At 40.2% G+C, this 21,452-nt stretch overlaps 1 protein-coding gene across 4 annotated transcripts in view; it reads left to right on the forward strand.

The window, feature by feature from the left end:
- Positions 1 to 21,452, forward strand: part of LOC110830589 (adenylate cyclase type 6) — a 189,567-nt gene that overhangs the window by 50,546 nt on the left and 117,569 nt on the right. Inside the window, exon 1 of one of the 4 annotated variants that reach the window (XM_087346747.1) lies at positions 16,073 to 16,201. The exons of the other annotated variants lie outside the window; for them this stretch is intronic. The gene's annotated coding sequence lies outside the window, so the exon portion shown is untranslated. Of the gene's footprint in view, positions 1 to 16,072; positions 16,202 to 21,452 lie in introns of those variants that run through there. 4 annotated transcript variants of the gene reach the window in all.

The following is a 21,452-nucleotide window of genomic DNA, read 5'->3' on the forward strand; positions in this document are numbered from 1 at the left end:
ATGGTACGACGTCGATCTTCGTGAATGGCCTGCCGAATCTTCGTAACATTTTCGGGCGTTGTGCTCGAAGATGGTCGTCCAGAACGCTCGTCATCATCGACAGAGGTTCGGCCATTTTTAAAACGTGAATGCCACACAAAAGTTTGTGCACGACCCATTGCGGACTCCCCAAATGCTTGCTTTAGCATTTCATAGGTTTCCGTAGCCGTTTTGGCGAGTCTTTGGCAAAATTTGATGCACACGCCATTCCGAAATCGCAGGAGGGTCGGTGTAATGCACTACCAAAACGCCCGTAACTAAGAAACAAATGCTAATTCGATGATGCCGGCTGGCACACTGATTCACTATGAATGTAGGCCGCACCCCCTAAAGGCAGAAGCTCGTACTACATCCGGTTCGCCCTCTATTGACACAGTCTTGAAACTTTCCGATCGCACTTCGTATATCGCACCCAAAAACTAATTCTTCATAATTACGTTTTATTTATTGTGTTTCTTGTCAAATTTTGTGGAACGCGGGTTTCAGAAGCTGACTTAAAGACGTGGAGGGACACAGGTCCTGTAATCGTGTGGATGAGGGCTGAGGCAGTCTTGAATGTTGGTAGAACTGACCACGTTCTGCACGCCATTCTTTCTTTCAATGCTACAGCCACGTCTGGTTCGCATCTCTTGACGTTGTTTGTTTTTCATTGGGGATATCTATTTCCTGGTTACAAATCTTGGTAACAGGTAATACCAGCAGCCTCTCTACTGCGTGGAAGAATGCTATATTGCGTCTAGCAGGCCATAGTACCTGTTGAATAACTACGTGGGAACGATTTGGGAACTTATTGCACGTAAATATATCTAAATTTTAGAATAATAGATATAAGGCGTTACACATTTTATTTTAAATTTATTCATACCGACTTTGATGTGGTTAGCACCCTTTAAGCTGAGTTTTATTTAGTAAAACCATTTTATTTTTGTATCCATGGCGACTTGGATATATATATATATATATATATATGAGCCGGGATAGCTGAGTCAGTATAGTGACTAGCTATGGGCTGGATGGCCGGGGTTCGATCCCCGACGGGGGCAGAGGATTTTTCCTATAGCCTCTGCGTCCAGACCGGCTCTGGGGCCCACCCAGCCTCCTCTACAATGGCTACAGGGGTCCTTTCCCGGGGGTAAAGCCGGCCGGGGCGTGATGCTGACCACTCACCCCATCTAGTGCCGAGGTCAAGGAAGAGAGGAGCTATACCTCCACTCACCCCAAACGCCTACATGGCGTATAGTGGGACAAACTTTACTTTACTATATATATATATATATATATAACTTTAGACTGACAAAACTTCATAATTACTGAATTTAACAAAAGTCAGAATTTTTACTGTTATAACACGAAGTTAATTATAGCAATAATGTCTGGATTACCTGAGGGAGATATTTAGTTCATATCATATAAAGGTTTAAAGAGTAATTTGTGAACAGCCTAGTGTATGGATCGTTATCGCCGAATATTTCAGCCTGGGGTTTATTTGCAATAGCGGATAAGCTTAAGATAAATTATACAATGACAAGGTGATACGCCGTGGATTATATATATGAAATGCGAAAATTGTAGATTTGGAGTATCATCGTATACAGGAACAGATTGTTTTAATCATGGCGACAAGACTGTAATCAAAACTGCATGACGTAACGAGGTTACACTTTGCTTGTAGCAATTTAAACCACGACAGCAAGATTGTGGGAAGGAGTTAGGAAGTCAGTTGCACTGCGTGCTCATAAAAATACGTCTTCCTCTCTTGACAGGTAACACAGAGGGAATCGTTTCCGTAAGAAACAGGAAGTAGGCGACTCTTTCTCTGAAGATTTTTTTGTGGGGGGGGGGGGGAGGCTTATGTTTATCTGAAAAATAAAAAAATAAAATTCAGTCTTTAATGTGTAAGACGCCTTTTTAAAAAAATCTTAATCCTATTAAGAAACAAAACACTTTCGTGGAATCGAATCAGTGCAACCGTACATTAATCCTTCCACTGTCGTTCCCGTATATATAGTCTTGGTTTTATGTAAGTATAGTTTATGTATAGAATGATTTATATTATAACTATAGGGCAATTATGGTAACCGGGGAAACCTCAGTCAGTACATTGACTACGGACTGGACAACCGGGGTTCGATCCCTAACAGAGTATTTTTCCTTCCAGCCTCTACGTCCAGACCGGCTCTGTGGCCCACCCAGCCTCCTATGTAATGGGTACCGGGGTCCTTTCCTGGGGGTATAGCGCGGTCGCTCCCACCTAGTGCCGAGGTTAAGAATGAGAGGACCATATTTCTCTCCCCCCCAAAGCGCCTGCTTGGCGTACAGTGGGACAGCTTTACTTGTATCCTGAGCAAGGATTTGAAATGGCAGTGAGATTGGAGAATGGATAGAAGGCACGTGTCTGCCTGTCTGTTGTGGGTGCAAACGTGAATGGTCCTCGAGACAGAATTACAGATGACATCCTCTCATTTAATGTGCCTTAGATTCTGCGAGCATCCTTAGATTGCATTCACGTGTGTGTGTACATGTTCGTTGAGATGGAGCAGAGACTGTATGTTGTTGCATTGTAAAATCATACCACATCTCGTGTTATTACATGAAGACGCAGGCATCTTAGCCTGGATTCGAAATGTGCATCGAGTCTCGTCGTGTTGACGCTAGGTTGCGCCACCAGCTGCACCATTGTCTTAACTCGTGTGATCTTAGTGTGACGTCACTCTCATTGTGTGCACGTCTCTGTGAAGTTGCCTTATGACATTCAGCTGTTAGCTGTGTCGTAAAAGGGCCTTGTTTATGGTTCTTTTTCTTCTAAAGAAAGTAACTAAGTTATGTAACACGAAGTTTCATCACGGCTACTGCATTAAGCTTGTTACTGGATCATATTTACACACAGATGTTCTGTTTCTTTAGGATATTTTAAATTAATTTTAGAGCCAAAGTCTGAGTGATATACCTTCACGCCTTCCATACGCCATGATGGTTTTTGGACGCGAGAGACAAGGATTCACGTGACAGCGTATGTAGACACGTACTTTCCAGTCTGCTACAAAGATGGTTTTAGGTCGGGTTTTCAGAGTGCAGCGTGGTGATATTAGCAATCGTAAAAATATCAGTTCGTTGTATCTCGCATATAGACGGGAAATGTATAGTGAATAAATTGTAAATAGGACAATTTATTGCGTTCAAAAGTCTGCGTACTGTTGTATTAGTACAGTGTCTCGAGGCAATGATAGTTTAACGTTTTCCATTACATCTGTCGCTATTCTGCCATTACGTCTCGTATTGCTACCATCATTGGGATTTGTAGCTTTACTTTCCAAAATTTATTATATTTCGTGTGATTTGAGGTTTTCACAGCGGTGAGTCTGAAGATGGCTGTCTTCTGGGTTGTTGCGCTGTGTAGTCTGGTCGATGTTTACCAACGTTTCAGAGGTCATACTGCCTCCGTCATCAGAGTATGAAGATTTCTGTCTTCTGGGTTGTTGCGCTGTGTAGTCTGGTCGATGTTTACCAACGTTTCAGAGGTCATACTGCCTCCGTCATCAGAGTGTGAAGATTTCTGTCTTCTGGGTTGTTGCGCTGTGTAGTCTGGTCGATGTTTACCAACGTTTCAGAGGTCATACTGCCTCCGTCATCAGAGTATGAAGATTTCTGTCTTCTGGGTTGTTGTGCTGTGTAGTCTGGTCGATGTTAACCAACGTTTCAGAGGTCATACTGCCTCCGTCATCAGAGTATGAAGATTTCTGTCTTCTGGGTTATTGCGCTGTGTAGTCTGGTCGATGTTTACAAACGTTTCTGAGGTCATACTGCCTCCATCATCAGGGCGATGAATATTTCTGTCTTCTGGGTTGTTGCGCTGTGTAGTCTGGTCGATGTTTACCAACGTTTCAGAGGTCATACTGCCTCCATCATCAGGGCGGTGAGTCTGAAGATTTCTGTCTTCTGGGTTGTTGCTCTGTGTAGTCTGGTCGATGTTAACCAACGTTTCAGAGGTCATACTGCCTCCGTCATCAGGTCAAAACCCAGAAGACAGAAATCTTCTTATAATATTTTGTTTACCTTGTTCCCTTCAAATCGTCGTTTGGCTGCTATGACTGAAAAATTTTGTTCTGTGCTTATGAATAAATCCCGATAAAACATTTAATCAACACGTGTTCTTGTGTCATCGGATAACAGACAGATTGGAATGCACACCGCTGTTTCGTAATATTCGCTCGCGCTTTTGAAGAAAGCTACCCGTTCTGTACTTCGCCTACACACTCAGGCAATACACCAAATACGTGTAAGTTGGGTTGCTTTCCGTCAGGCGGAAACTAATCTACAGCATATTTACAAGCCTGGAAGTAGGGGCGCTGGATTTAGAATACCAGCAGGAACTGGTGTGGTCCGTCCAGTGCTTCCGCCCTCTCTCTGCACCCTCATTACTTGTTTAATGACGTAGTTGAATGTGGCTCGTCTTCGTGTGGGCACCGAATTTCGCGGCAAGCTGAACACAACTCTTGTATCGTCATACTAGTGAATTCTGTGATTAAATTTGTTGCTATTTCGAGCTTTTTTTTGTAATTTTATTTACTAAAAAGTAAATCTGTCACGCTGTACGCCAATTCTGTCACTTCTGAATTCAGCACTGTATACCTGTGTTGCTATTGTGTCATTAGTTAAAAGTGGCGCAAGAATCAATAACGATCGGAAGTGTTTCCAAAAGAGTAGAACTGGTTTGATACATTTAGGCGCTTTCGTAACTTTACAGGTTTTCTTCTGGGTTGTAGCACCGTGTAGCCTGGTAGAAGTTTACCAACACCCTGATGATGGAGGCAGCATAGACGTCTGAAACGTTGGTATACTTAAACCTGATTACACGGTGCTATAACCTAGAATACGGACATCATGTAGAAAAGAATTTTGATTAAATTTTATACTGAATAATTTTACGAAAAATTTGCCGAGTAATACGAGTTGTCATTTTTATATCTGGTATTTTTAATGAGTACGTTACTTTGTCATAGTTGGCCATTCTGCACGAAAACAGATGCTTAATTTGTTTCAGTAGGATATCTCGCAGTAAACAATAGTCTTGATTGAGGGATGACTGTGTTCAAATCGGATTTGCTTTATCGTATTAATTTAGTACTCAGTTTCAATACGGATTCAAAGCAAAACGTTAAGCAGGTTTATATTATTATGTATGTAACAGATTTCCTTTTGCTGTGTTAAATAACAGTGAACAGCGAAGCTGTTTTATGAATTCTGCAATATTGTGCCTTCTTGTAGAAGTTGCCTGATGGTTTATAGATGGTTACTGCTTCAATACCTCTGAAGGTAGTGAAGTTTATAGTTTTGACTTCTCGGAGTAGTGCTTCTAATTTCTTTGTGATTTGATGAACATTCACTGAGCGTCTTGAGCCTGATTATAGTTTCATATATTCACGCTGTGACACTTGGGCTGATAGGATGTGCGACTGTCACGTGCAAGGTACGAGAACGCAGACCCTTTGAACGGCGAATTACACTCCGGGCCTGGTGCTTTGTGTCGGGTCAAAGGAAAAACATTGGCTGCACATAACAGATTTTTATCTCTTTGTAGCTTCCTGATAACTCTTGTGTATCATCTGCTTTAACGTTCAATAACTTTGGCATTTCGAAAGTAGAGTGTATGTGTGGTTATCACAATAAACAAGTATGGTTTTTTTTTCTTGAAAATGAACTGACATTTCTGAGAGAGAGAGAGAGAGAGAGAGAGGTGAATTTTTTTTTCGGGCAGGAGGCAAACTGTTATTGGCGTTCGATTCTTATAACAAATGTGTTAAAATACCCCTTTCTGCACACCCATACAATTTATAATTCATCCATCCCATGTAATTATTTACAAACTCAGTGGAAATTTGGTAATGCTATAAAGGAATCTGGTTATCTCAGACATTATATAGTGGCCGAGTACCGACTGGACGACTGGGGTTCTAACCCTGGCAGAGATAGAGGATTTTTCTGTAGCTTCTCCGTATAGACCGGCTCTGGGGTCCACCCATCCTCCAATTCAATGAGTACCGGGGCCCTTTCGAGGGAGTAAAACGTGGCCGGGGCGTGACGTGAGGTTAAGAATAAGTAGGAGCTATACTCCTCACCACCCGAACCGCCTACGTGGAGTGTAGCAGCTTTACTATGCTATAAAACCCGGGCAAAAACCTCTCTTTACCATTTAACTTCACGCCAGTAAGTTATTGACTGTTCTGTGGCTATTTTATTTGAAAAAACTATCGCTATAAACACTGAACTGTATGTTACAGCAATTAAGTATAACCCTGTCCATAAGAGTTTTAGCACATTTGTGTTTTAGTTGGTCGTTTATGTTGATTGTAGAAAGGACAAGAGAATTTTTCAACCAGCCACAATTTCTTTCGGACACACGAATTTAGATTAAGAAGAAGGAAGGAAGTTGGCTCTGATTCCTACTTCTCGTTGCTTTGTGTGGTTCTACACGCCACTGATTGCATGCTTATGTTCAGGACATGTCGATGAGATTTCATGTTCTCGGCAACAAATATAAATATGGCTGTCTTCTGATTCTAGGAAAAAAGTCGAAAGTCAACATGATTAATCCAGAAATATTTCCATGTCGCTACTGAAAATTAAGCTAGATTTTATGAAAAATTTCGTTACATCAATGGGTTTCCTTGCTTGAAACAGATTTTTCTGAGGATTGACGAACTCCAAATCAAAGAAAAGATATTTCTTGCCTTTAAGTTTTTGCGGTTGGAGTAAAGTATACGATTTGCACTTTTGGTTATGAGCCGCGTCCAGTGTTTAAAATTATCTGTTTCGGCAACATTTCAGTCTCCATCTTCAGGATGGCTCTGTACTTTTGCGAGTCGTATAGTAAATCCTATATAAGACTTGCCAAAAACACACAATTATTTGCAGATTTGGCCTGGAGACTGCATCTGAAATGTTTGCCAAACCATTGAATCATTTTAAATATTTTACTCAGCTTATACCTGAAAGCTGTAGTTGTGCATTTCAGGAATAATTTATCTGCACGAAAATTAGAGAACTAATGAGAGATAACGTGTCTGATGAAACCATAAGTTAAGATGATGGAGGAACCTGGAGAACGTTTATAGCAGCGGTTACAAATTGCCTTGAACACATCAGGCCAGCAAATGACGTTGCAAACTTACCTCTCAGTGGCTACGGAAGTTTTGGTATACAAAAGTCATAACAAATTTATTTTCTGGACTTACGTGTGGATCTTTCCCCAAAAAACTTTGCCGTTTTTAACGATAAGCATGGGACGTGCGTTCATCACTAAATATCCGGGATGGTGAAGCGAGACCAATTGAAGGTAGCCAGGCGTATCGGCTGTCTATTGATGGACACTGTCAGTGGCTAAATTCAAGTGTAAATTAACAGTTGCTACATTTTATGTGAGTTAGATATGCAGTTTCTGTCTTGATATTATTATTACATCTTTAAATCGGTCCAAAAATTCATTTTAAATTCACTAAAAATTGGTGAGAGACAGAAAAATATTGAATTAATTTTTAAACTCGGCGTTAAAAACACATGTGACAAAAGACGAAGATTTTGCTGTGCAGTGTAATCAGAGAAGTGAGTCCACTTTACAGTACACATTAATGGAAATTATAGAACGCATTACCCTTGAGTTTGATCATCATGAAATAATACTCGCCTTTTTTAGGATACTGAGAGGGCGTACGATGAAGCGTGGTTAACTGGGCTCGTTTTGAAACCTGCTAAGCTCGTACGTATAATACGCAAACAACGGAGCCTTCACAGCTGTTTATAGAAATTTTAAACCTGCCAGACTTTGCATTCAGGCAAGAGTCCTTCAAGGCAGTCTGTTACAGCCTGCATTGTGCGACGTTCCTGTAAGTGACTTACTGTCTGTACAGAATAAAAATAGAGTTTATGTCTCGACGTGCGCTGTTGATACCAATTCCATAACAATCAAATAATTTCATAAAATTTATAACAACTTCAAATATATAAAAAATGGAATCTGGAAGTGAACATCACTATTAACTGATAAACAACTATAAAAAAAGTTGCATATAAGAAATTACGATGAAGTTTTAAGTTTATATAATTTTAATTTTTATACACCTGAAGATGGTTCATTTAAGAACCGAAACATGTCGTAATAAAAAGATGTTCTAAATGTAAATCGAATGTATCGATAAGGAACATCACACGATATTTTAATTATCTTAATTTTAAATTTTAAATTGTGTATAGACGGACAAGAATAATTAATTAAATTTCGTAAAAGTATTATAAACTGGGTTAAAGGAATTCAGATTAATGTCGATGTCAATAATTTCTCAGCGAAATTGTCTACGAAACGGTAGACCCCAATTTCGCCATGATCTATTCACACTTTAGATATTTCATAAGAATATTACTTGAAGGAGTCGTATCAGATACCTTGGTGCGATCTTGGACAGAAAATAGCATCATCGGCTCGAACGGATGACTCCTTGTGGCCTGTTTAAACTTAGAATTACTTTTGAAATTGTGAATCAATTTACATGTTTGGCAGGACGTGTGGCCCACATTACTTTCAGAGTGCAAATATATTTATGGTGTTATTTGGCGAAATATTTGCTTGAGAGGGTTTGAATAAAAGTTGTAGAGACCTGTGAGGTTTTTATACGTTCTGTGTTCTGTCTCATCTACGTCTGCACGAGACTCAATAATTTCCAGAAATTCAGTTGTGTAACAAAGACTTACGCGTTTGACATCGAAAGATTTCTCCAACTTCCTGTCAACGTCGGGCCATCCATCTTTTGATCCACATTTATCAGTTATACCTCAATAGAAATTTCTGTCCGTCGGTGGTTCGTCCTGTCAGATTCCTGATATTTGCAGACAAGAAGTTTGTTTATCAGCCAGTGGCCTCGTATTCTTTAGACTCAATTGCTGAGTACTTCCCATTCGTCACACTAGATGTCAGCACTCGAGGCCACTAATTCATTGATCATGACGTCACAGGCTGAGGTTTCGCCTGCTAAGTAATTGCATCATGAAGTGGGGCGACACGTACCGGGTGATTCGAAAGAAAAAAATTATGCGCGGGGATCACCACAGTGCTGCCAACTGTTGCGTATGTTGTGATATCCACCATTTTATAAAGCTACACGGATATGTGTATTTAACAGCGTCTGGACGCGGTGATGGTGAAATGGCTATTGGCAACTAGCATGTTATAAAATGTTAGAGAGCAGATTTTCATATTGTTTGTAATCTTCGCCAAATATTATTTGGAAGATTTCAAAGAAGAGAATGGTGGAGCGTCTTTCGTGAAAAATGCATATAAGGTTTTAGTTCGTAATCAAATGCAAAAGACATATTTGGCAACAATTTATTTATACGGAGGGACTTAGAAAATCACGAAACCCTCTCTCAGCATATCCAGCTGGTCATATCGGGATCCCACCTTGAAAACCAAGTTTTATTATTTATTATTAAAATATTTTTCATTATCAATGTATTCTATTGATGGGCAAAGGATGGCTACATGGAGTATGCAGTGATTTATTATTATCATCTTTGCAACAATTATTAGTGATATTTTTAAAAATATTAACACGATCGTCAGAGAAATCCCAGATTTATACACAATGTTACAAGCTACGTTTTCAGCGGTGGGGCCCACCCAGCCTCCTATCCAATGGCAGTGAAGCGTCACGCTGTCCACTTACTCCCATCTAGTGACGAGATGAAGAACCCGTGAGTTGGAGCAGTAGAAAGGCCTCATGGCGTGTAACACGATAGCTGTACATTTTGTGGTTTAAATGGCGTATCGTAACACGAATGGATTGAAGTTATAACAGTCTTACCCGTCAGAAATTGTAAGAATGTTGCTCGCAAATCTCAAGAACCAAGGGTCAAATGTTCATTAAATACAAATTCGTTCTCTTTCCGACACATTCTGATTGGAAGGATCGATTCTCAGATCAAATGCCCATTATAACAACCGCTAAGTCGCCACAAAACATCCGTTATTTTTATACTCGTAATCTGATTGGCCCTGTAAACCTGGGGTCTCGGGTTCGATTTCCGGCGGTGCCCGAATTTATAACTTGTGTTGGGCAAGGCCGTGGTCTAGGCAACGCGGAGTTTTCCTCCGTGGCATCCCAACAATTACTCCATTCACACACAGAAGAAGGCAATGGCAAACCACTTCTGGATCATCTGCGAAGAACGTATATGAACAGGTCCCAGTCCGAGAAAAGGATGGAAGGATCCTGTTCATATGGACCTGTCGTCAGACAGAACACTAAATAATAATAAGATGAGGTGGTCTAGCGGTTATAACGCTGGCCTTGTAATCCTAGGGTCTCGGGTTCGATTCCCGGCTGTGCCCGAATTTATAACTTGTGTTGGGCAAGGCCGTGGTCTAGGCAACACGGAGTTTTCCTCCGTGGCATCCCAACAATTACTCCATTCACACACAGAAGAAGGCAATGGCAAACCACTTCTGGATCATCTGCCAAGAACGTATATGAACAGGTCCCAGTCTGAGAAAAGGATGGAAGGATCCTGTTCATATGGACCTGACCTGTCGTCAGACAGAACACTAAATAATAAAAAAAAAAATCTGATTCAGACTTGAGTTTCCTGGGACTGAACGAGCAAACGTCTTTGAGAGGGTGGGGTACAAGGTCATTTTCATAAGGATGGAGGGGTGTTTTAATTAAGTCAACTAAAATCGAATTCAAATGGAATCAAAGGCCAGTGTACTTCTCAAATTTACTTTCACGTATCCGCAGGACCGCCATGTTGGTATTTTTTAAAAGTAAGATTCGTGTGGAATGTTACCAAGCTTTTTCCCTAAAAATAACGTCGTGAGAAGTGAAAGCTGACATTAAATCCTGTTTACTTATTGATCAATGTTTGCCTTCCTTGAGTAGTTGAAAAGCTGTTGAACGAATAAATAAATTCCTTCATCACCGTCACCACAGAACCCAGAATTCTGTACAAGAGAATGACCTTCGTGGGTTTCTCTGTTGTCAAGTGACTGAATCATTGCCCTTTTTTTTCATCGTCGCGTGGATACGGAAATAAGAGACGCGTAGGAAATTTATTCCGTGTCTGATTTACAGACCGTAAAAGAGCAGAGTCTCTCTTTGTACATTGCAAACAATAATATAGAAATATATAATTTACCGGCACGTCTGAACAAATGTATTGATAATATAACCATCGTAGTGATTATACGAGGTGCGATCGGAAAGTTTCAAGACTGTGTCAATAGAGGGCGAACTGGATGTAGTACGAGCTTCTGCCGCTAGGGGGTGCGGCCTACATTCATAGTGAATCAGTGTGCCAGCCGGCATCATCGAAGTAGCATTTGTTTCTTAGTTACGGGCGTTTTGGTAGTGCATTACACCGACCCTCCTGCGATTTCGGAATGGCGTGTGCATCAAATTTTGCCAAAGACTCGCCAAAACGGCTACGGAAACCTATGAAATGCTAAAGCAAGCATTTGGGGAGTCCGCAATGGGTCATGCACAAACTTTTGTGTGGCATTCACGTTTTAAAAATGGCCGAACCTCTGTCGATGATGACGAGCGTTCTGGACGACCATCTTCGAGCACAACGCCCGAAAATGTTACGAAGATTCGGCAGGCCATTCACGAAGATCGACGTCGTACCATCAACGACTTGTGCGACATTGTTGGGATAGGCTATGGGACCTGTCAGCTGATTCTAAAGGAAGAACTCCACATGCGACGCATCATGACAACGCGCCAGCGCACACCGCCCTCAAAGTTCGGCAGTTTTTGGCCACAAACACCATGGCCGTCATCCCGCACCCTCCTTATTCGCCGTGTGACTTCTTCCTCTTTCCAAAGATGAAAATTCAGCTAAAGGGAAGGAGATTTGAGACGATAGAGGAGATTCAGGCAGAATCGCAGATGGTGCTTGACAGGCTGACAAAGAAAGATTTCCAGGGATGCTTCCAGGCTTGGCAGCGGCGTTGGGATCGTTGTGTTTACTCCCAGGGGAACTACTTCGAGGGTGATGGATGAATTTAATACCTGAGATAAGTGTACGGGTTTTTATACGCGCAGTCTTGAAACATTCCGATCGCACCTCGTATTGTACTAAAATCGAAGAGATGTCAAACATCTGTAATTGAGAATTATGTCAAAGGATGTATGAAGTAATTTATTTTTCTTCAATATTTATCGTATTATCAGGTCGATGTATGTAACCGAAAGTACGGAGAAGTAACTTTTATTGGCTTTGGCTGTGAGACGTGTGACACAAACTGTTTGATGGCCAAGTTGTTAGTAGTAAAATAGTAATTTTCCACTCAGCGGTACTCGGACCACCAGCTGATAAACACTGACTTGGGAAAACAGAGACTGAAATAGGATGTAATTTTGGTGTTTAACGATGCCAGTAAAAGTTATTTCTCATGTGACTGGCCTTTTGTGAATGGAAATTGCTTCTGAGTTACCGCGGATGTAAAAGCAATTTTGCTAATTAAAACCCATGACATCGAATACGCTTTGCCCTCGTTCAACTCTCCTGACCTTATCATTTATAGGTCATGAGTAAATACAGACGCAGTTTCACAATTTTTAATGATATTCTCTCGTCTGTTTATACAATAGAACATACTCATTTCCCTGCTTGTGTGTGAACACTGACAGAGTCGTCCCATAAGAAGGCTTGGATAGTACAAGAAATATATTTTATTGAAACAAATACGGGCATTTTCTTTGAACTTTATTGTGTAATTTTGTACAATTACTAACTAACTAACTAGATTGCTTACCGAACCTGAAGGTTCATCACCGAATTAACCAAAGTCCTCCAACCGGACCCTGTCCTGGGCCAACAAAATCCAGTCTCCTTCAACTCCTATCTCCCATAGATCCCGCCTGACATTATCCTCCCATCTACGTCTAGGTCTCTCCAGCGGTCTCTTCTCCTCAGGCTTCCCAAATAGTGGACCCAACCAACCAGATGGCTTACGGAACCCGAAGGTTCATCACCGAATTAACCAAAGCCCTCCACCGGACCCTGTCCTGGGCCAACAAAATCCAGTCTCCTTCAACTCCTATCTCCCATAGATCCCGTATGAGATTATCCTCCCATCTACGTCTAGGTCTCCCCAGCGGTCTCTTCCCCTCAGGCTTCCCAAATAGTGGACCCAACCAACCAGATGGCTTACGGAACTCAAAGGTTCATCACCGAATTAACCAAAGCCCTCCACCGGACCCTGTCCTGGGCCAACAAAATCCAGTCTCCTTCAACTCCTATCTCCCATAGATCCCGTATGAGATTATCCTCCCATCTACGTCTAGGTCTCCCCAGCGGATTTATACAATTACCTCCCTCCCTAATTACCTCCTCAGCCCACATATTTCTGCCAACGTTATGGGACTTTACGTTACGTCATGTTGATGGAACCACATCTTCATCGTATTCTTGATTTAAACGTGTAATACAAAGCGATGTCCTTTCAGTAGAACCTTTAGATCCGGAAGAGATTGAAGTCGGATGCAACCAACTGTGGTCTGTGTAGTGGCTGGTACAGGACAGTGAAGCACAGTCGGTGAATCTCTGCAGTCCTTTGTGCGTTTGTGCAAGGCTTTCGAATTAATACTGATTTGGAGAAGAACCTCATATAATGTCAAGACGATCCTTTGGAATGTGTGTATGTGCCTGAAGTTTTTACAACGTTCCAAACGCACGGCTCAGACTTAATGGTGCCTCGAGTGGGCGTGATTTCCTAATGCACCGCGTATTTAACGTCCCAGAAAGCCGTGGGCATGAACAGTAAAGACGTATCGCGCCCATAAACAACTTTAATTCGATCAGTTATAATGTCAGTGCGTACAACATCGTCTGCAGTCAAAAATCCACGCAGTTTGTTCTACTCGGAAATCGTGTCCTTGATTTAGAGAACTCTGGTGGTAGAATTATGAAACTTCCGCACAAAAGTCTAATCGAATTAGTTCAGTTGAGATCACGTCGCTATGTGAGTTTGTTTCTTAGAAAAGAACGCGGAGAGATTACTTTTTAACACGCCATCTTAGTTATGAGACAGGACGGGTCCTGGGTTCATTGAAAGTGTGACTGGCGCAGTACTTACCATCTAACCGATCGATCACGACGGGGAAGCTTGTCTGATAGGAGCCATGCCGGCCGATATCTCGCTACTTGTTGCATATCTACCTGTTGTTATTCTTGGTACAAATATTGTATTTTCGTTAACATATTTCTTCTTTATTTTAAGGCCGCTGGGGTCTTGTAACCAAGGAAAGGCATTTCTTTGGTTTACGAAAGCAGAGGTCATCTGAGGATAAATTAAGTTAAGCCTGTTTCGCACTTGGAGTGCCGTGGGCAGCGAACCGTGTTCTGACTGTGCTCTGACCGTGTCGTGTCGCTAGAATTCACACCGTGGCGACACGGTAGCAGCACGGCGCAAGTGTGAATAAACACAGTCTCACTGTGTAATTCTAACGGAAGTGACATCATCGCGATTTTAAGCGACACGACACCGTACGCGCACAGTCCTGTAAGTGTTAATTAGTGGTCGCGGACTTCCGACAAGGGGAGACCCTTCAGCTTGGAGTTTGGGATGGAGGCTGACATTTCATCAAAATGGAAAAGGATGTTACGAAACTTTGCACAGAACCTGGGATTTCGATGGATTTTTTAGAACTACGTGAGCAAAGTAAATTCAACTTGCAATGTCGTGATTCTCTATAGGCCAGGTTTTTTTTTTTTTGAAAACAGAATACAAATAATTAGGGAAATATAATTAAATTTCATTTAATGAGAGTAGACGAAGACAGATGGGACAGGGGGACACTGAAACGGTAGTTGATTATACATTTTTACGTGGAAGAAACTAAAAGCTGGCTATCTGAATACAAAATTAATTAGCTTGAAACTAACACTGAGAACAGCGACGTTATAGATATTTAAAGACAAACTTAATGGTAAATTACTTGAAGATTCCCACAATATTTTAATACGTGGAGTAATTACTTTGTCAGCTGTGGGGATGGCGATGTTAAGAGAAAAAAAATCGTGCAGTCGAAACAAATTGCATCCTTCAAGGCCAGGAAGGATTATCAGTGTGGATTTTTTCACATAATCGATCGACTTCTGTCATATTCGATATTCATTAGATATTGGAGAGAAAAATGCGACAATACATAACATATTTATTTACTTCAGTAAGATAATTTTTTTTTAAATATTCTCTTTAATTCGTATGTGAAACTAATTAGGGCAATTAATGTCTTTAAACAATGTCTATTACATTTCCTATTCAGAATGGTATGAAAAAGCGAGATTCTTCATGGAAATTGTTTTTCGAATTTGGTTTAGAATAGGTTATTAGTGAAGACATACAACATATCTTGAAAGAAGACAGAATTTCTGGTATTTGCTAGTAATGAATTTGGTCTGGAGGTAAACGCAGAGAAAACTGGTTATATATTCCAGAACAAAATCCTTACATAAAGGAATCCAACGCATCCTTTGTGAACGTCCACAGTTAAAATATTTAACAACTGTGGTAACAAGTTAAATTTGGATTTACGACTAAAATAAGAGGAGATTAATTTTGGGCGAATGCTTGCTTCCATGTTCAGAATCTTTTGTGTTCCCGATTTCTGTCTATAAACTCAAAGATTAAAATATTCCGATATGGAATTATATTTTTTTATGTATGGGTGTGAATCTTGGTGCCTTGCCCTCAGAGAATAACGCTGATTGAAGATGTTTCAGAACACAATGCTTATAATATTTGACCAAACACAGTCCGTTATGAACGTCTCCGCTGAGTTTTAAAGTTGACCCGGACACAGGATATCCTTATTGATGTCCGTGGTTTCCTCAGTCGATTCTGGAAAATGTTATTTTAATTTCATTATCCATCTTATCATTCGACGCCATGTTGCAAGAGGAAGGTAAACTAGCCGTGAAATATTGCTGTTACGTCATCTGGTTCCGTGTTTCAGGTAAGCAGCCAACCTTCCACTTTGCCACGTGACTGCTATGTCAAAAGATTCCTCAGAAAATGGTTAGAAGAGCGAAGGTAAACTTTTCGTCCTGAGAGACGTCAGGACACGTCAAAACGGAACTTCACGAGAGCTATTGTCGTCACTAGATTGAGGTAAAATCTCGCCCCCACGCTCTTTGACGCATGAGAGAGAGTCTAATACAGAGATTATCATCCTTTTTTCAAGACATTTTGACATGTTTACCTTTTTTATCGAATCGCTCGCCGCCATGTTATAAATTACGACAATTTATTAAAACTGTTACTAACATACTATCGCAAACACAATCTTACTTAGTACATTTTATTTCTAAATTATATAATTTACTCACTTATAAAATATTTAATTCAGTCAGTAAATACGTGTATTATTTTATTATTATGAACTGAGATGATAAAGTTGCGTCATATTGTGATAAATATATATTTGTTTAAATCTTATCAGTCTAATCACAATAAAATTCCTATTAAATATTAAAATATTACTATAATTAACATTTAAATATTTAAAATATATTAAATGATGTTCTCTATCGAAATGTTCATTTAATATATTTTAAATATTTAAATGTTAATTATAGTAATATTTTAATATTTAATAGGAATTTTATTGTGATTAGACTGATAAGATTTAAACAAATATTATTATGAACTATTAAAAAAATTGCAAAACACGTCTTCTGGCAGAGGTTTGAGGACCCCTGCTCTAGTGTTTGCATTGAGCTTACAGCGTTTTGATATGTGGAGCGGTTCGATCCGAATATTATCACAAGAATGGTAGCGTGTACTCCATGTGGGGTAAGAATATTCCTCAAACACATTCGTTGCTACCTCTCACTTCATTGGGTTGATATTCTTTTGTTAAAAATACATATAATTATTATGAAGGTGATGAACAGGTGAGATTGGCGATCAATAAATTTAAATTTTATTTAGTTAAGAATTTACATCGAAAAATATTTTGATATTAGTTTTAAGGCTGCATGAGATGTATATGTTATATTATGTTAATCTCTTCATACATTCATCCCTCTTTCAGGAAATTGAAAAAAAGTCTGATTTGAATTTGGTGTAAAGTGGACTTTACTTATTACATTTCGGGAAACAGAAATATTTGCTTAACAGAAAGTACTTCTAAGCTAACTTACGATTCTGTTTAATAGCCAGAGATTTAAGCGCCCTCATAAGCTAGATAGATAACCATTGTTCTTTGTCGGATTATGCTAATACCTTTGTGGACGAAAGTTAAATTCGTCTGGAATTTTATAGCGTGGACCCACAGCGCTCTGGCTTTTTCAGCGAACGGTCGTTCAAGGAAAAGTCTAACAAAGAATGATAATCCCAGCATCATTATTAATTTTAATTGTTTTAGGTACCAGTAACTGGAGAGATTCTGTATTTGTTTCGTTATTATGGAGATTAATGGCCCTGCAGGCTACAGGGTGCCTCGAAATGTGGAAACATTTTTCGTACATACGAAGACACGACTCTAAGGATTTACATCTGGTTAGGTTGGCAGGCCGTGCATGCAATTAACTTCAACTGAACTGAGAGGTGAACTCAAAGACTAATTCTTCTTTGTTTTAAAATGGAATTACCGTGCACACCAAAACTGATTTAAACATTTTTCGAATTGCATAAATATAACACAGTCACAAGATTTTTTTAATAAATACTTTCATTTAAATGACCGCATAATATGGAGGTTGTGTCACTGAATCCATTCGTCTACGAAACTATTTAGCACTTTTCGAAAAAATATGACATTGAAATTGTAGTTTCATGAAAAATCTACTGCAAACGTTGTCTGGCGGATTAAATTCCATTAATACAACCTTTCAGTTTACATGAAACTTAAATGATCTCTGATATTCCTCGTCATAGAATAGATTTATGTGACACATGATATATGGGCAGGGTCGAGACACGAAATACGGCCTTCAGGTCACGCGTGACAACACTGCATCAGTCTTTATATAAATTTTCAGAAGCGACCGTTTTGTGTCGTAAGTTGTAGACGCAACGTATATCAGAGTCTTCAAACAACAACGACCTCGGATTATAATATATTTGAAGTTTATAGACTTAAATTTATAGTTCATTTACAATCCGACAGAGTGCTCCAAATTACCGTTTGTCTTCTGTCACTTGGATGTGATCATGGCGAAGGACTGGAGGAGATGCTACAATTCTTCAGTAACTTTTTGACCGGATCGTGGTTTCAGCAAATTCTGAAACGGCTGATCGCTTCTTTGCGTATTCCAAAGGAGTTTTCTTCAAGAAGACGACAAGTCTCGGGTAACAAGTTATTTTTCTTTGTGTTGTCGTTTTAAAAACTGCCTTTTCAAAGAATCGTAGAGCCATCTGGTAGCAGAATCACGCGTCGGTCCAAATTAAATTACACAAATGTGCAACCCAGTCATATCTTCGGTCATGAATCCAGTTTTCCTTACTTTAGTCCCGTGTCACGAATTTGAAAACCTACCACCACCATCTTTAAACAAGACGATATTGTAATTTTTAAAATATGTAATTAAAATGTGAAGAAATCTTCAAATACACGTCATGTTTCCGCCACAGATTGAAAACAAACATGAGGTCCTTTTGAAACTAAGTCGTGTTCCAGAAACTTTTCTCTTGTTCAGTGGGCATATTGACGTGATGAAATCGCACGCAATCATAGAAACTGTTAAAAGTGAACAGGTTCGGACCTGACATCGCGTTTGCATTCTTAAATTATTCTGTGGTTTCGTAAACAACGTACGTAAAGTGAATACATAGTTTGCTCGCACGTTTTGCCTTTTTTGTAACAGACGAATTTCTATGAAAATTGGTATTGGAGGGTGTGCTTTAAATTTCATTAGAATAAGTTATTTTTGGTTCGTATCTATGGAAAATAACATTGTACGAGGTGCGATCGGAAAGTTTCAAGACTGTGTCAATAGAGGGCGAACCGGATGTAGTACGAGCTTCTTCCGCTAGGGGGTGCGGCCTACATTCATAGTGAATCAGTGTGCCAGCCGGCATCATCGAATTAGCATTTGTTTCTTAGTTACGGGCGTTTTGGTAGTGCATTACACCGACCCTCCTGCGATTTCGGAATGGCGTGTGCATCAAATTTTGCCAAAGACTCACCAAAACGGCTACGGAAACCTATGAAATGCTAAAGCAAGCATTTGGGGAGTCCGCAATGGGTCGTGCACAAACGTTTGTGTGGAATTCACGTTTTAAAAATGGCCGAACCTCTGTCGATGATGACGAGCGTTCTGGACGACCATCTTCGAGCACAACGCCCGAAAATGTTACGAAGATTCGGCAGGCCATTCACGAAGATCGACGTCGTACCATCAACGACTTGTGCGACATTGTTGGGATAGGCTATGGGACCTGTCAGCTGATTCTAAAGGAAGAACTCCACATGCGACGCATTCTGTCTCAGGACCAGAAGCAGAATCGACTTCTCGTTTGTCAGGAGCTCAAAGATCTTGCAAGAACCGACCCCAACTTCCTTTCTAAGCTCCGTGTGACTTCTTCCTCTTCCCAAAGATGAAAATTCAGCTAAAGGGAAGGAGATTTGAGACGATAGAAGAGATTCAGGCAGAATCGCAGATGGTGCTTGACAGGCTGACAAAGAAAGATTTCCAGGGATGCTTCCAGGCTTGGCAGCGGCGCTGGGATCGTTGTGTTCACTCCCAGGGGAACTACTTCGAGGGTGATGGATGAATTTAATACCTGAGATAAGTGTACGGGTTTTTATACGCGCAGTCTGGAAACCTTTCGATCGCACCTCGTATATCCGTGAAAACCTCAAATCCTACATAACACTGTATTTGTCAGATACTGCTCAAGACATTGATGGTAGGCTTATGGTGATAGTCTTGTAGTAGTGGTTGATACAAATTACGTTTTTTAAATCAGCGATAAAAATAAATGGCTGAACGGATTTGATCGAAACTCGTAAAAGTTACAGAACATAATTAAATTTTCCGTGCAAAAGGGTTTAATCAGTTCAAAGTTTCATTCACATCCGTTGAACCGTTAATTTTTACAATTCGAATTTAAAAACATGATTTCTTTTGCGTCGCTGTTGTAAATGTCTTTTAGATCTACAATCTTTGTTTTGAAACGTCATTTTTCGTATTTAGCCTACTGAATATTTAACGAATACAAGTAAAGTAATATCAGACTCTGTGCACTGTGATATTTATTGTAAGATTAATTTGGCAACACGGATTTGTGCCTGAAATAAACAAAACCAAATCCAGTGATGAATGTGGAATCGCTTTTGGAAAATAGATGTCTGCCAGATATATGGAAATTTTAAAGAAACCAAGTACGGAGCTGTTCCTTGAGTCGCTCCTGCACGCATTTGTAGATGGAAGTAATCTGACAACCAATATTGGTCTGAACGTAATCTTTTGAACTGACGGCAGTGCTCCAGTGATGTTGCGTCGAATAGGTGAACTGCACAGACTGCAGTGTAATGTTGTTACACGTCCCGCAGGGATGGAAATTTTATAAAAATATTTATCAATGTTTGGAACTGTTATCTGTTAAGACATACTGCTTTTGTATGTTGACTTCGCTTCGATTCCAAGTTATTTCGCCAGGTAAACACGGGAGAATCAGTTTGATTCTCTGCTCGCACGCTGTGTGTAAAAGTTTGTCTAAATCTGGTATTTGAAACATGAACTTTCATTGCCACAATAATTGTCCTGCCAGCTTCTGAATTAATTTCAAGCTCTTCAGTCTGCCATTTTCTTAGGAATTATATTCACACTGCATTTCTTAAACATTGCTATCAGCCAGTTCCAGGATCGTCTAAAATCGCGGATACTCAACATAAGATTCTGTATTTTGAATTTTTGTGCGTGTCGATGTCAGTAGCCGCGCGATCTTGAGCGTGGTCTTCAGTTATATGGACACTGGGTTAGAATTCCGCTCGAGGCTCAAGAATGTTTGTCCGTGTCCTGTTTTGTGTTGCGCTGTGTAGGTAGAGACATTGCGAGGGGCTGATTATTCATTCAAAGAGTCCTAACAAATGCCTAAACAGCTTAAGAAACCTCTCATACGAGGTGCGATCGGAAAGTTTCAAGACTGTGTCAATAGCGGGCGAACCGGTTGTAGTACGAGCTTCTGCCTTTAGGGGGTGCGGCCTACATTCATAGTGAATCAGTGTGCCAGCCGGCATCATCGAATTAGCATTTGTTTCTTAGTTACGGGCGTTTTGGTAGTGCATTACACCGACCCTCCTGCGATTTCGGAATGGCGTGTGCATCAAATTTTGCCAAAGACTCACCAAAACGGCTACGGAAACCTATGAAATGCTAAAGCAAGCATTTGGGGAGTCCGCAATGGGTCGTGC

Source organism: Zootermopsis nevadensis, unplaced genomic scaffold (genome assembly GCF_977971745.1).
Source record: "Zootermopsis nevadensis isolate Lab colony 2312 unplaced genomic scaffold, Znev_1.0 Znev_ptg000010l, whole genome shotgun sequence".
NCBI lineage: Eukaryota > Metazoa > Arthropoda > Insecta > Blattodea > Termopsidae > Zootermopsis > Zootermopsis nevadensis.